The following is a 17,108-nucleotide window of genomic DNA, read 5'->3' on the forward strand; positions in this document are numbered from 1 at the left end:
CCCCAACCACTGGACCACCAGGTAATTTAACATTTTGGGGGGGTTCGGGAGGGTGGGGGAGGGTAAGGGATTGGTTTTAAAGGGTCGGGGTGGGTTTAGGGGTTGTTTTGGTGTGCTGGTTTTCCCGCCCTCCCCCCAAATAATTCCCGTGCCTGATTTAATGATTTTTGACGATAAATCGGGGGAATTTGTATTGTATCGCGCACTCTAACGATTTTTGACAATTTAAAAAATATCGACAATTTTTTTTAAATCGTCAAAAAACGATTCACATCCCTAATAGCTAATGCCTACATTAACATGCATTAATGCACAGTTAAGGCAAGCATGAACACTAATGCCTGTTAGCATATTGACCCTTTAATGAAGTTGTTACACAATAGAAAAGAAAAATGTACATGCCCTTCATACACATTTTAAAAATTCTCTAAAGAGTCCATTTTCAAACATCTCACCTAGATACAAAGTCCATGGGTACTTTGCACTCACAGACCTTGTATGCATGCTCTTTCCCTTTGAAAATTGACCATGAAGGCAAAGACTTTGCACCTTTTTCTGCAGGCATATTTTAGTCAAGGAAATCAGATGTATAGATTTGATTTTCCAATCTACGTGTATTATTTTCCAACCTTGACTAAAATATGCCACTGGGATTACCTCCCCTAAAAGTAGCTAAAAAGAATGGCATTCTGAAACAATGCATGTATTTTGACCTGAAATGAGACCTGCAATTTTCAAACTGAGGAATCTAGGCATTAAATCCTTTTAGCAAACCTAGATTAGTTTTATAATTTGTCCTCTATATCACACAGGCAATTTGACACAAAGACATTCATTGTATTAGTTTAATAATGTAGGAGCATAAGACAGTTTTCATTGCAATCTGTTTCACATTTGAGAACATTGTATGACAACATTTTATGCTTCTTTTCCTCTTGCTCTGACCTATCTTTGTGTTTGGGTTTAGCTTGTTTGCTATTTGCTAGAACACAAAACAATTATGAACTGAGAAGCACATCTGGCATTTGGCAGCCAGGTATTTTTATTACATAATAAGTCTGTTTAAACTCACAGGGCTGAATTCAGTCAAATTCTTTTTTTTTTTTTAACTGGAGAGTGAATAATATAAAATGATACTACAACACAAAATATTTTAACAATTTTTCATGATTTAAAATATATGCTAACTACTCAAGAAACATACAGGTCTATCCAGTACCGAGCGGTAGGAAGAGCTGCGTTAGTGCCTGCGGCACCCGCGGTTGCTGCACGCACAGTGCAGCTCACCTACCGCTCGATCCTGAACACTAATTTTATTTAAATGTAAACCGCGTCCGTGAAGCCTTAGGCCCGCGCAACCCATTTTACTGGATAAAGCGCCTATACAGTATCCTGGGTGCGCGGGCCTAAGGCTTCACGCCACACTGGTATCTGTCATTTCAAATGTCATTTGAAATGACAGATACCAGGAAGTCAGGACTGCCAGTCCCCCCTCCCCTCCTCCCGAAGCAGGGCGCGAAAAGCAGCCTTGCTCCGGGAGGAGGGGAGAAGAGATGACAGCGGCGAAGCAAAAAAAAAAGCGAAAAAACCAAAAGCAAAAAGTAAGTCGCTTCGCCGCTTCACTCTTCCCTCCTCCCGGAGCAGGGCGCGAAAAGCAGCCTTGCTCCGGGAGGAGGGAAGCGGCGAAGCGACTTACTTCTTGCTTTTGGTTTTTTCGCTTTTTTTTTTTTTGCTTCGCCGCTGTCAGTGTCTCCCCTCCTCCCGGAGCAGGGTGCGAAAAACGTTGCAGCCCCTGGGGGGCTGCAACGTTTTTTTCGCTTTTTTTTTTTGGCTTCGGGAGGAGGGGAGAGGACTGGGGCTGCCACGGAGACCGGCACCCATGATCGCGGCCGGGGCAGGTGAGCGGGGGCTGGGGGAAAGCTTGCCACCTACCCTTACCCCTGCCTCTACCGCAGGGGTCAGGGTAGGTGGTAAGTTTACAGGTTAAACGCGCGACAAAACGGCAGGGAAAACTAGCGATAGTCAGGGCGCGGGTTACGGGATGCTAGGGAATAGCTAATTCGCTCGTTTGCATGCAATATACATGCCGCGTGCGGAAGGGGTTGCCCGGGGAATTTAGGACGCGGTAGGAGTAGGTTAAAGGGGATTCGGGATCGCAGGAAGGGCTAAAGCGGCCGGAAAGTGAGTAGAGAGCCGGTTAGGGACGGGGAAACCGCGGACACACTTTACACGATAGACCTGATAGTGTCAACATAGGTGTTTATATCCAGGTGACAGTCGATATACACACTAAAAAAGAAACTCTCTCTCCTGATCTTCTCAAATGAATCATGCAAATGACTCTCAAAAAGAATTATTTTTATATATAATGACCTTCATATGTGGCATCATTGTAAATGTGCTACATGTGAGACAATGTTTTAACTCTGCCGTTTTGTATAATCATGGGTCATTGGCTTTTTATGTGTATGCAAAAATACTTGTTCAACCGTAGTGCTGAAGAAATTCTTGTGAAACTATATTCCCAATAAATTGTACTTTCAAAAATCTCCACTAATATTATTGTTCTTAAATTTCACTTCACTTAACTTTCATAGATATTGAAAACGCTTAGATATTGAAACACATTATTGAAACACTGGTAACAAAACACTTAGCTGGCAAAACGCTGAAGGGTGTGTTAGTCTTTTACAAGAGGAATCCTTATATAAAAGGAATCGATGATGACATCCGTCCACTTCTAGTGCCTGGCACTTTAGCACATTGGCCCTTAAGTATCCTAACATTGTTTTATTTACTGTGTTTCAAAAATTTAAAAAGTGCTTTGATTCTGATGTCAAACAACTGAAATGAGACCCAAAATAGCAGAAATCAAGAACTCAACACAAAAATAAGTATTCTGCTGAAAAATAAGGCTCCTGTCACATTTTATTTATTTATTATTTTTATATACTGACATTTGATCAAGATATCACATTGGTTTACATTCAGGTACTGTAGTTATTTCTCTAATACCCTGGAGGACTTATAATCTAAGCTTTATACCTGAGGCAAAGGAGGGTAAAGTGACTTGCCCAAGGTCACAAGGAGCAACAGCGGGACTCGAACGCTGGTCTCCTGGGTTGTAGTCCACTGCTCTAACCACTAGGCTATTCCTCCTCTCTTGATGGAAGTATAAAGTGACCATCATACGGTGTCTCTTTGTGCGATGGCTTATTGGTGAAGCCTTTAAGGCACAAGGACTAATTTAATCATCGGTCACTTATACTAAGTCCATGTGTTCTCCTGGCTGAAGCTGTGAATACCTCAGAGTAATGCACAATTAGTAAAAGTATGAAGTGCACTTAGCTCCAAGGCTGGCGGTCTTTAATGTAGTTCTGAAGTCTGTCCTCCGACACTGCAGGGTTTCGGAGTGTACAACTCCTCCTTCAGGGAGCTTCAGAAAAATGGTGCTGCCTGCAAGTAAGGGTTACTCTGGAAAAGACAGCTTGCCTGTGAGTGCTGTGCAAAAGAGAAAAGACGAGCCTGTTAATGCTGCATACACGCTTTCAATTTAAAGAATGGCTTAGGATTGGAAGAGAGACACTTACAGAGTCACAGAAAATTGAATGGTATAGTCTCATATGAACATTTTTTAAAAAGTGGCTGCCGTTTTTCTTCAACAATTCATAATATTATGTTTTACTTTGATAATTCCAGAAACGGCCAGTCATTTGCTGATATCTTTTGCCTACTCCTGCTTGTCATCGATAAAAGCCGATCCACTGACAATGTCTTTTGTAAAAAAATGGCCGTTTTTCCCCCCTCGGAGTTTATTGACGTCATTTCCCATATTAGGAGCTTTAGTAAAATGGCTGCAAGACCATCAACGTCATTTTCCCTATATGGCATTCCCCATATTTGGATAAGCCTCGGCACACGCCATTTCCTGCTGTCAACTACACAGTTGAAGGATTTCCCTTAAATATGGCGTTTTAGCAGCGGCAAACTGTCAGCCGCAGACAGGAGAAATTGAAGCAGGCAGCACGCAGCTCGGCATATGTAAGTCAGATAAGTGTTTTGCTTTTTGGCAATAAGTCTTGCCCAAATGATTTCAAGAATTCTTTTCTTTCATTATTGTTGTAGCGAGGATATCTTTTATAACCAGCGCGCATAGCTGACCATATCAGAGTGACTCTGTAAGTGTCTTTCTTCCAATCCTAAGCCATTCTTTAAATTGAAAGCGTGTCTGCAGCATTAACAGGCTCGTCTTTTCTCTTTTGCACAGCACTCACAGGCAAGCTGTCTTTTCCAGAGTAACCCTTACTCGCAGGCAGCACCACTTTTCTGAAGCTCCCTGAAGAAGGAGTTGTACACTCCGAAACCCTGCAGTGTCGGAGGACAGACTTCAGAACTACATTAAAGACCGCCAGTCTTGGAGATAAGTGCACTTCATACTTTTACTAATTGTGCATTATTCTGAGGTATTCACAGCTTCAGCCAGAACACATGGACTTAGTAAAAGTGACCGATGATTAAATTAGTCCTTGTACCTTAAAGGCTTCACCTATAAGCCATCGCACAAAGAGACACCTTATGATGGTCACTTTGTACTTCCATCAAGAGATATGACAAGAGCCTTATTTTTCAGCAGAATATTTATCTTTGTGTTGCTTTTGATGTCAGCATCCTTCTATCTTTCACAACAAATATGAATAAAATAGATTTGCATATGCTGGGTCTGAAGTGTCTGCAGATCTATTTCATGCATACTAATTACGGAAACTCTGAAAACCAGATTAGTGTCTTCAGGACAGAGTTGGAAACCCCAGAGTTGGTGCTGAACAGCAGAGTAATGTACTTTAATAAACACCTAGGTTTATTGGTCATTCTTGGTATTTTAAGGCTTCATTGTATTAATCTATATCAAATAAAATCAATAAACCAAATTTTGGTCAAACACATGGATAACATCAATAAACATTTGCTACACAATTAATACATAATAATCAATCAATATTCACTATTATGATTTCAAGACCTTCATTTTAAAGAGAAGAGACATGAATCAAAAACAAGATCTTTAACTTCAATCTTTCAAGGATATTTTCATGAAAATTTTCTCCCATTATCTAAACGTCTTGCTTAAGCTTTCAGAATGCTTTCTACCTAGTTTGACTGCAACACAACACATGTGGATACATTTTTACTTTATGTCTCAAAAACTGAGTGAAGACTTTGCAAAGCATTTTTTACACCCATCAGTAGTAAATATTCTAAATATTTTTTTTAAATGTTAAAAAGGTAGCAAGTCAGGGCAGTGGCCTTCACCTTCTACTCCAGTTGCAATGGAGAGAATAAAATAATTTGCTGCAGTTCAAAAAGGTTCCAGGACAGTGATTTAGTGTGACCTGTCAGAAAATCAGTGCCAATCCCCATTCACTTTGTTGTTCTAGTTTAAAACAAACAATACTGTAGCTTTCCTGGGGAAATCCAGAACTTTTGTTTAAGAGTTTATGCTTTGACTTCCTACTAGGTAAAAAGAGCATAACTAGTAGGGGATGTGAGAATGAAGGGGCAGAATCAATCATGCATCAGCACTTTTTCAAACAGCCCATCTCAGCTGGCAACTGCATGTCATAGTTTCATCATTTTTATTTATTTACTTTTTTTTTTTTTTTTAGATAGCAACATCTAAACATGGTGGTAGAAACAGACCATAAGTCCTGTCTAGTCTGCTCAACTTATTTAGCTTTATAATTCCCATCACTCTTGCAGAGATCCCCAGTATTTATCCCATGCTTTTTTGAATTCATTTTTGTCTTTACTACCCCCACCTGGAGGCCATTTCATGCATCCACCACCATCTCTGTAAAGAAATATATTCTAAGACTACCCCTGAGTCTAATCCTTTCACCCTCATCCCATGACCTCATTCTAGATCCTCCTTTCCATTGAAAGAGGTTTATCTCTTGTGTATGGAAACCTTTGAGATAATTAAATGTCTCTGTCATATTTCCCTTTCCTCTATGGCATACATGGTTTTGATCTTTGATCTATCCATAGGTTTTAGAAAGAAGAACATTGATCATTTTAGTAGCCATCTTTTGGACCAACTCCATCTGGTTCATATCCTTTTGAAGGTGCAGACTCCAGAATTGTATGCAATATTCCAAAGGAGGCCTCACCAGGGATCTATACAGGGGCAATATCACCTCCCTTTTTCTGCTGATCATTCTTCTCCCTATGCAGCTAAGCATCTTTATTCGTATTTGCCATTGCTTTATCCATATGTTTAGTCACTTTAAGATCATCAGATACAAAGAATCCCAGATTCTGCCCTTCTTTCATGCTTAGAAGAACTTTACCACCAGCACTGTACACTTCTACCTTGAGTTTTTGCATCCTAAATGCATTACTCTGCATTTGCTAGCAATCAATCTTAGTTGCCACACCCTAGACCATTCAAGCTTTGCTAGAACTCTTATGTTTTCCATGCCTTCTTGTCTGTCTACCTTGTTGCAGACTTTGGTATCATTGACAAAAAGTTAAACCTTTCCTGACAGTCCTTCAACTATGTCACTCACAAACATGTTGAAAAGAACAAGTCCAAGGACCAATCCTTGAGGCACACCATGAGTAATGACCCCTCCTCAGACTAAACTCCATTTACCACTATACTTTGTTGCCTCCCGCTCAGCCAGTTTCTAACCCAGTCAATCATCCTAGGTCCTATACACAGGGCATTCAATGTATTTATAAGTTGCCTATGCAAAACCATGTCAAAAGCCTTACTTAAATCCAAGTATGCTATATCCAGTGCTTTGAAAGTGAAGTTAAGAGCACTTTTGAACAGTGACCATGATGTTCAGTCATTCCACTGCTGGATCTCAGAGAAAGCAGAGATTCTGAAGTTCCCATTTTCCAAACCTAGAATGAAAGAAAAGATGAGAAAAAAAAAAGAGTTCATTTATATGAGAAAGCAAAGTATGTCATTGCAAAGTGTGCCATTAGAGTCACTTACTGGCACTGCACCTAGCTGTGGTTTGAAGTACTACTTGTTAATTTGAGAAAGTCTGTAATCTCTGTAAAAGGGTTACAACAGGTATCATCAGGACACGTTTACCATTACAGCTGACAGTAGTAAAAGGAAAGATACAAAGATATTGGCAATAGTGGGTCTGCTTAGCAATAGTGATCATAATGTAATTAAATTTGACAGTCACTGGAGGGCAGATATTACAGCAATAGTTGTACATAGTATTTAACTTTAAATAGGAATACTATGATAAAATGAAGAAATTAGAAACAAATCTAAAAGACACAGCAAGGTTCAAAGTTTGAATGAGGTGTGTACAATGTTTAAAATTATCATTTTGGAAGCCTAGACAAAAATGCATTCTATACCTCAAAATAGGTCAAAGGAAGACCAAATGGCTGTCATCATGGTTTACTGGTGAGGTGAAAGAGGCAATTAAATCCAAAATGAAAAAATGAAAAGCAGACCCAAATGAGAAAAGTAGGAGAGAGCATAGCACTGACAAATCTAATGTAAAACAGTAACATAACTAGGAATGTGCATTCGTTTTACGACGAAACAGGAAATAGAGATGATATTTTCTATTTCATCGGTCAGATGAAATAAAATCGGCCCAAACTGCTGGAAAACAAAATTTCCCACGGCGGGCCAATAACGAAGGCCGAACCAAAAGGTTTGGCCGAATCACATCTCTAAACAAAACAGGTGAAGAAAGATTTTGAGAGGAAGCTTATCAGTGAAGGAAAAACTAAATGAAAACTTTTTCAAGTACATTCAAGGCAAAAGGCCTATGAGGGAGTCTGTTAAACCTCTAGATGACCAAGGAGTAAAAGGAGTACTCAGGAAGGCCAAGAAATAGCAGAAAATTATAATTAATTTTTTCATCAGTCTTTGCAGAGGAGGATGTTGGGGGACATACCTATGCCAGAAACATTCTTTGTCAATAATTTTGAGCATTTAAAGCAAATCGCAGTGAAAATGGAAAATGTAATAGATCAAACATGAAATTGAAAATCTCTTTCTAATAATGTGTAATTTAGCAATTAAAACAACCACAGTATGGGCCAGATTTTATAACATGCGCGCGGGCGTAGATTTGTTCGCCCAACCCATCGCAAACAAATCTATGCTCGATTTTATAACATGCGCGGGCAGCCGCGCGCATGTTATAAAATCCTGGGTCGGCACATGCAAGGGGTGGACAATTGTACAACTTGCATGTGCCGAGCTGAGCAGCCTTCCTCCGTTCCCTCCGAGGCCGCTCCGAAATCAGAGCAGCCTCGGAGGGAGCTTTCCTTCCACCCCCCCCCCCCCTGCACCTTCCCCTCCCTTCCCCTATCTAACCCCCCTCCCCCGGTGACCTTTGTAGAAGAAGTTATGCCTGCTGGCTCTCCATCCCCTGGCCCGGTGGCTGTTCCAGAGGCCTCGGCCCTGTCCCTGGAATGCCCCCGGGCCAGCGCCCCGCACCCGGAACGCCCATTTTTTCAAGCCCCGGGACTTGCGCACGTCCCGGGGCTTGTGCGCGCCACCGAGCCTATGCAAGATAGGCTCGGTGCGCGCAGGGGGAGGTAGGGGTAGGTTTTCAGGGGTTACGCGGTAACCCTTTGAAAATCTACCCCTATATGAATATTGGAAAATGGCCAATGAAATACCCATTTTTAAAAAAAAAGTTGCAAGGATGATCTGGGAAACTATTGACTCATGAGTCTGATGTCAGTGTCATAGAAGCTATTTTTGAAAACAAAATTACTGTCTATAAAGATAGACATGGCTTAATGAGGCAGAGTCATCATGGTTTTAGCAAAGAGAAGCTTTTCTTGCCAATGTACTGGAAGGGTTTTGTTAATAAGTGAAATATGTGGATAAAGGTGAGCCAGTTAATACAGTACCTCTGTATTTTCATAAGGCACTTGACAAAGTTCCTCATGACAGACTCCTCAGGAAATTAAAAAGTTATGGAATAGGTGGCAGTGTCCTGTTATGGACTGGTAACTGGTTGAAATCAGTAAAGCATAGGACTAAATGGGAAATAGTCTGTCATCTAAATGGAGAAAAGTCAATAGAAATCTCTATTGGAACCTCTGCTGTTTAACATTCATTAATGAGGTGATGAGATTTACAGATGTCAGAAAATGATTCAAAGCTGTTACAAGAGTAGATATGAGGAACTGTAGAAGTTCTTCAGAGACTAGAATAGGTATCTAAATGGCAGATTAAATTTAGTGTGAACAAGTGTAAAGTGATGCAAATAGGGAAAAAGAATATTAACTACATGTACATAATGCTGGGATCCATATTAGAAATCGGCACTCAGAAAAGGGATGTCAAAATCCTTATAGAAGATACTTTAAAATGCTCAGCTCATTGTGTAGTAGCAGTCAATAAAGCAAATAGAATGTTATCCATTATTAGGGATATGAATTTCTTGAAAACAAATGGGAAATCTAAACCAAAACAGCCAATTTTTTTTTAAATTTTTTTTTTTTTTTACACAAAACCTCAAAATTTGGGGGTTATTTATTTTTGGCAAATAACATGCGCAAATAGGGGCAGATTTTCAAAGGCTACGTGCGTAACATACGCGGGTAACCCGAGAAAATCTGCCCCTGCATAGGCTCGGTGGCGCGTGCAAGCCCTGGGATGCGCATATGTCCCGGGGCTTCGAAAAAGGGGTGGGAAGGTCTGGGGGCATGGCGGCGGTCTGGGGGCGGTCCCGAGGCCTCCATCTTTGCGGCCGTGCCGGTGTGCGCAAGATACGCCTGCCTCAGGCAGGCGTAAGAAATAAAATAAGGTGGGGGGGATTTGGGTAAGGCTGGGGGGTGAGTTAGATAGGGGAAGGGAGGAGAAGGTGGGGGGGGGGGGAACCGAAAAAAAGTTCCCTCGGAGGGAACGGAGAAAGCCATCGGGGCTACCCTATGGGCTCGGCACGTGCAAGGTGCACCCCCTTGCGCGTGCCGACCCCAGATTTTATAACATGAGCACGGCTGCACGCGCATGTAATAAAATTGGGCGAAGATTTGTGCGCGCCAGGTTGTGCGCACAAATCTATGCCCACACATAAGTTTTAATATCTGGCCCATAGTTTGTTGAAACAAACATAAAGCAAACAAAAAAAAAAAAAATCACATAAAAAATCTTCCCTCCCCCAAAATGAAATCTGTCAAAAAATAGGCCAAAAATTGAAAAACAAAACAAACCAAACCAAATGTTTTTGCCTGCACATCCCTAGGAACTATATGGAGAGGAATAGAGAATATTGTAGTGCCTCTATCAATCCATGGTGCGACTGCACCTCAAATAGCGCATGCAGTTTTGGTTCCCCCATCTCAAAAAGGATATAGCAGAACTAAGGATATGCTTTCATTTGAAATGACAATGACATAGCCTATGTCATTTCATGTCATTTTGGAAACAAAATGATGGGGAAAAAACCACAAGGTTTGATTCATTTTGTTTCTTCCACTTTTACTGTGTGCTATTGCAATTAACGCACTAAATGAGAATAAAACACACAAATTGAGTAGACAGGTTTAAACCAATGTGAGGAGCAATTTGCTTACTTCTCTATCCCCATTGTTTTGGTATTTTTTCATTTTATGCAGTTTAGGTGGGTTGGGGATGAAAGTAGGCAGGCTCACAAGGCAGGTAGTGCCTAGCAAGTAAGTGCATAATTTGCATCTTCCAATTAAGGGTCATCTTGGGAAGGAGCCTGGAAAGTGGCAAATACATAGTTTCAATCTGCCAATCCTGGTTTGTCAGTTTGGAAGAGGCATGGTAAATGTCAAATCCATAGTTTGAATATGCCAATCATTTGTTTGCTCCTTTTTTTCCCTCTGAGAGCCTGATAATATTAAAAGGGTTCTGGCTGTGCATCTGCACCAAATGCTTTGGAAAAAGAGACAAGAGCATTAGCGGATTTCAAGACTTTGAACGAGATAGATAGAAAATTAATCATTGCATTTAGGTGACTGATTTGTGTTATAGTCAGTATTTTTTGGCAGTCGATGTTACTGTTGCTTCAGCATGACATAGAGCTGAGCTGACAAACTGTGTATGTGTGGCTGACTTCATTGTCTATCATAGCTGTATCCATACTCATTACAGTGCATATTACAAAGAGTACAGTACCCACTGCATAGTCCACACAGTGATTTTATGAAAAGATCTGCAGTGGAGAGAGAGCACTAGAATATATTATCTAGTCTTTCTAAGAGACACTGAGGGAGACATTTTTCCATTCCAAGACTAAGATGGCAGACTTTTTGTATGACTCTGTGTGTGTTTTTAAGATTCTTGTTTCTAGTCAGTGATGTGTCAAGAAGCATTGCAGCACACAGAGCTTATGTGAGTATGTTTACCTGACTGTGCAGACTGCACATGAAGGCAATAGCTACTATCAGTGCCCTCACTACCACTTTATTCACTCACTGTTGGTCATTAGAGCCTAAGATTTGCCATACTAGATCAGACCATCAAGCACAGCATACTGGCGTAGATTTTCAAAGGGTTACGCACGTAACCCCCAAAAAACTACCCCTGTGCGTGGCGAGCCTATTTTGCATAGGCTCAGCGGCGCGCGCAAGCCCCAGGACGAGCGTATGCCCCGGGGCTTAGAAAAATGGGCGGTCTGGGGGTGGGGCTGTGGGCGGGGCTGTGCTCCGGGGGCATGTCTGGGGGCGTGACGGCAGTCCAGGGGTGGTCTGGGAGCATGGCCGAGTGCCCCGACACAGCGGTCCCGCTGGCAGTGAGCTCTGCTATTTCCTATATTTACTGGACTTACTTTGCTGCGGTGACGTCAAAGGGAGGAGCCGGGTCAGCAATAAGATCAGCCCCACGCCGGTGCGACGCTGCCGCTGACCTGAGTCTACTTGGAGTTGAGCGGTCCCGCTGGTGGTGAGCTCTGCTATTTTCTATATTTACTGGACTTACTTTGCTGCGGTGAAGTCAAAGGGAGGAGCCGGGTCAGCAATAAGATCAGCTCCACGCTGATGCGACGACAAAGCTGCACGCGACCAAGGGGAGTGCGGCTTGCCCGGCTTAGCCCGGATTGGAATAGCTTGGAGCAGATATCTGATAAATCAGCGGCCTTGAGATCATTGGCAAATTAAGTAAAGGTTTTTTGTCTATTATTGAAAGTAATTTCGCTTTGGGAACTTATTTCTAAGAAAAAAAATGTTCTATTGGTAATAGTATTATCTCCCAACTGGCTATGCGTCACACCAAGAGGAAAGCCAAACTGAGAGAGATTTCCTCTACTTCTACTCCAAATATGAGATCCGTACAACCTAGAATAGCGGATTGCTTTCAAGTAATCTTCTCATCATCACTGGTAGGAGCTGCAAGTAGTATAAGCCAGGAGCAGGAGCCGAACTACCAGGCATTGGAAACATCTTTAACCCCCAGTGCCCCAGAGAAGCCAGTGCCTCCATCTGCAAAGATGGATTTAGAGTTTAAAGCAATTTTGAAAGACTCTTTTGGATCCCAGAGAGAAGTCGAGGAATCGACAAATGTCTCGGAGGACATGGAAGATCAAGGTCCCAGGGAACCAAAAGATTTGTTTGCGTCCTTTGCAGATGAATTTGGAGGGACATCAAAGCAATTGAGAGTGGAAGAACAAGTGTGCCTAGGGAATATTAAGGACATTTCTGGTATTACACCAAAGAAGTTCTCTATTGAAGAACTTGGATCAATGATGGTTATAATGCAAAAATCTATTAATAATCTTACAGTCACAGTCCAGGAAGCTTTAAATAAAAACATCTATGTGCAGGGTAAAAATGATACTTTAGATAAAAATGTGAATACTTTAGAAATGAAAGTTGAGGAGATTCAGAAAGTACAGATAAATTTAATAAGATCTGAGGAAGAACATGAAGATAAATTTGAAATTTTGGAGAACCAACTTAGGAAATTTAAACTTAGAATTTTAAATTTTCCTAAAATACATCTAGCATCTCCAATAGACTTATTTAAAAGTTATTTTAAGAATATTCTAAAATATTCAGATCTATTCCTATACTTTCAAAAAATTATTTACAGCAACCACAAGATAGAGAAAGTAATTTAAATTTAGAGAATTCGAACAAACCTGATCTGAATCTTACAGATTTTCTTGAAAAATCTTATGAGATGAAAATTGACACAAGGGCTACCTTGTTAGTTCAATATTCTTCATTATTAGAGAGAGACTCAGTATTAAGATTACACTTTAGGTATCAAAATCAGGATTTCTACGGTCATCGTATAAGAATTTTTCCTGATGTAGTACGAGCTACTCAGCTCAGATGCAAGAAATTTATAGTTATGAGAACGGAGGTGTTAGAGAGAGGTGCTCAATTTCTTCTAAGATATCCCTGTAGGTGTTTTATTAAACATCGAGATACAAGATATGGGGTACATTTTCAAAAACAGCGCACGTATGAACAAAAGTACATTGGATTTTATAAGATACGCGCATAGCCACACGTATTGTATAAAATCCGGGGTCGGCGCGCGCACAAGGGGGTGCACATTTGTGAGCCCGGCGCGCGCTGCCTGTTCCCTCCACCTCCCCTCACCTTCCCCTCCCTTCCCCTACCTAACCCACCCCCCCCCCGGGCCCTATCTAAACCCCCCCTACCTTTGTCGGCAGATTTACGCCTACCCAAGGCAGGCGTAAATCTGTGCGCGCCAGCAGGCTGCTGGCGTGCCATCACCCAACCCGGGGGCTGGTCCGGAGGCCTCGGCCATGCCCCCAGGCTGGCACCATGCCCCCGGACCCGCCCCAGACACGCCCCCTCCCGCCGCTTTTACGAAGCCCCGGGACTTACATGCGTCCTGGGGCTATGCGCGCACCGGCGGCCTATGCAAAATAGGCGCGCCGGCACCCTGCACGCGTAAATCGGCCGGATTTACTTGCGCAGGGCTTTTAAACTCCAGCCCTATGTTTTTAGTCAACCAGATCAGCTTCGTACATATCTTGATTCACACTCATAGAGAATGCTTTGAGAGGGTAAATAAATGATTAGATGTAGGAGTTAGACAATTTGTAATGGTATAATGTTATTTCTTCTGTTTACTGCTTCAGTGTGCACTTAACTACCAATGCTCTCACATGTTCCTGTTTGTTTCCATTATTACCTGATCTTAAGATATATAGTAATGTAAACAAAGGATTGTAAACTAAGAGATTGAGATATTTCTGTTTATTATATATCTAAATAACAGTTTGTTTTAAAAATTTTAAATGCAATAAAAATTAAAAAAAAAATCATCTCCATATTATTACTTATACACCATTCTTTTCCTACTAGGCATCACAGACATGGGTTTTGCTGGTGCTGGCACTCACAGCACAGATAAAAAAGAAAGGGAGGTGATAAAGACACACAAAAGTGGTTGCCCATTAACCCTTTAAAACTGAGGTAGCATTGACCCAGCCAACAAGAACAGACATGAAAATATAGCAATTTCTTATCACAATGGGCAAGATTCTGTGAAGAGAACCCTGTTTTCTGTGCAATAAGCTAAGTCCTGGAGCTTATGGAAAAAAAAAATTTTAAACACAAGATTGGCTCACTCATGCATTACCCAAAATTTAAATTTATTTTACACTCCAGCTATACAGATAAAACAAACATGCAATAATCAGTCTCAAGCAAACTATTACCCTGGAAGTCCCTAAATATTACTAGTCTGAGAAACTATCTTCTGGCTGTCTCTTCCCAGGGGCTTTAACTCTGAGGTTCAAGTCACAATCATTAATCTGAGATCTCCTTCTCAGCACTACAAGAGGTAAACTGTTTGCTAGGCCAAGCACTGCTTCATGTGCCTGAGTATGACTAGGTTCACCCAACCAACTCTCCTCAATACTCCATAGGTAAACTGTCACCAGCTCACGCCACAAAGGAACTCCCAAAGCCTGGATATCAAGGTAAATTTATAAGACCTTATATTCACCCTGAATCTACTAGGGGAACCTACCCAGTATTCCAGAGGTATGCCCTGTGTATCTGAGGTAAATAAAAAATGCCTAAAATCTATTTTACAATATTTATTAATTGCTTTAAATTTTAATAAATTGCCAAAAGATATATAAAATTAAAACATCAAGTTACAATACATAAAAACTAAACAAAACTAAAATAATTCTACAACATAAGACTACATAACTGGACCATCCAGCCATCATAATGAAAGTCAATTTCCGGTTATTCAGTTATCTTACCCACCATCCTTCTACACCTCAGTAATCAACCAGGCTTTTAATTTCCTAAAAAAATATCAATTCTTTCTCTTCCCTGATTTTAGTCAGCATCTCATTCCACCAAACTGGGACTATTGAAGAAAATATCAGATTCTGACTCTAATATGACAGAAATCCCTCACCAGGGAGAGGGGCAGCATTAACTGCTGACTAAATCTTAAAGGGCAATTAGAGGGGCAGATTTTAAATACTTGCGCGAGTGCGTACTTTTGTTTGCACAGCAGGCGTGAACAATATGCTGGATTTTATAAGATACGCGCGTAGCCGCGCATATCATAAAATCCGGGGTCAGTGCGCGTAAGAGGGTGCACATTTGTGCAACCTGCGCGCGCCGAGCCCAGCGTGCGCTGCCTGTTCCCTCCGAGGCCGCTCTGATTTCGGAGCGGCCTCGGAGGGAACTTTTCTTCGCCCTCCCCCAACCTTCCCCTCCCTTCCCCTACCTAACCCACCCCCCCGGCCCTATCTAAACCCCCCCCCTACCTTTGTTGCCAAAGTTACGCCTGCTGAAAGCAGGCGTAACTTTGCGCGGGTCGCCGGCAGCCCCGCTCCGTCCTCCGGTCCCGGGGGCTGGTCCGGAGGCCTCGACCACGCCCCCGGGCGGCGCCACGCCTCCGGGCTTGCCCCCGAAACGCTGCGTCATTTCAGGGATGCCCCCGGACACGCCCCCTCCCGCCCCTTTTCGAAAGCCCCGGGACTTACGCGCGTCCCGGGGCTTTACGCGCGCTGGCGCGCAAGGGCCCTGCGCGCGTAAATCCGGAAGGATTTACGCGCGCGGCCCTTTTAAAATCCGCCCCAGAGCATCTCCAACTTAACTAGTTAGATAACTGCTGGGAACAATCTACTCTCAAAATCTTGAATGCCAAAGCCAAACATTTAAACTTTGCAGGATGCTTTAATGGGTAGCTAATTGAGCTTCCTTAAAAGGGGAGCTGCAGCCTTCCTAAACTAGATCTCCCACACAGAATTCCTTGTGCCATATTTTGTATTATCTGCAACTTAACACCCTTTCAAGAAAACCCAAATATGTTACGATCCCCCCTGTTGCTGCGCTACAGGTGGTATCTCACCTTTCCACCGGAGGCCGCTTCAAATCCAGGGCCTCGCCTGTGTAACATCCAAGATGTGCTCCAGGGCCTGGGATGCCTAGCTGTTCCTGAGGCCTGCCTGTGGCTTGCTTGGCTGCGTTTGGACTTCCTGTTTGGCCACGCCCTTCTCCCTAGGGGCCGGCCCGCAGCTCTCCGTCTCAGTTATAGGGCCAGCGAGGGGCGGTCCAAGTAAACTCCTCCCAGGGAGTTGCCCACATCAGCTGTATAAAATGACTTCCTCTTCAGTTCCAGTTTGCCTTTGGATTGGGTTCTACAGGTGCCTGTAACCTCTCCTGATCCAGGTCCTCCGTGGTCAGCCTTGCTTTGATGGCTCCTTGTCCTGTCTCTGCCTTGATGTCTGTGCCTGATGTTACCTGATGTCTGTTCCCGTTCCAGTGCCTGATCCAGTTCCTGCTTTTGGCTGCCAGGAGTGCAGCAAACCCCGCTTTAGGCTGCCAGGAGTGCAGCAAATCCTGCTTTAGGCTGCCAGGAGTGCAGCAAATCCTGCTTTAGGCTGCCAGGAGTGCAGCAACCTACCCTGCCTTGACTGCCAGGAGTGCAGTACCCACCGCTTCCTCTTCCCTGCACGTGTCCGCTCCCGCGATTGTAGGACAGGGTGGTCCGTGACCAGTCCAGCCGTGCTGGCTGTGTAGGGCGCCTTGAGAGACAGTGCCCGTTTCCTGCTTCAGCCCTTGCCTTGGTGTCTTGTTTCAGCCCTGTCTTGGATGTCTGCTTCAGCCCCCGTCTGATGTCTTCAGTA

The 17,108-nt window shown here is 42.8% G+C and overlaps 1 long non-coding RNA gene across 1 annotated transcript in view; it reads right to left on the reverse strand.

Annotated features, from left to right (window-relative positions):
* LOC115099095 overlaps positions 1-17,108 on the reverse strand; it is a 91,785-nt gene that overhangs the window by 58,652 nt on the left and 16,025 nt on the right. The window contains exon 2 of the long non-coding RNA XR_003858683.1: positions 6,775-6,909. This is a non-coding gene — a long non-coding RNA (uncharacterized LOC115099095). The remainder of the gene's footprint in view (positions 1-6,774; positions 6,910-17,108) is intronic.

This window comes from Rhinatrema bivittatum, chromosome 9, assembly GCF_901001135.1.
Source record: "Rhinatrema bivittatum chromosome 9, aRhiBiv1.1, whole genome shotgun sequence".
NCBI classification, from domain to species: domain Eukaryota; kingdom Metazoa; phylum Chordata; class Amphibia; order Gymnophiona; family Rhinatrematidae; genus Rhinatrema; species Rhinatrema bivittatum.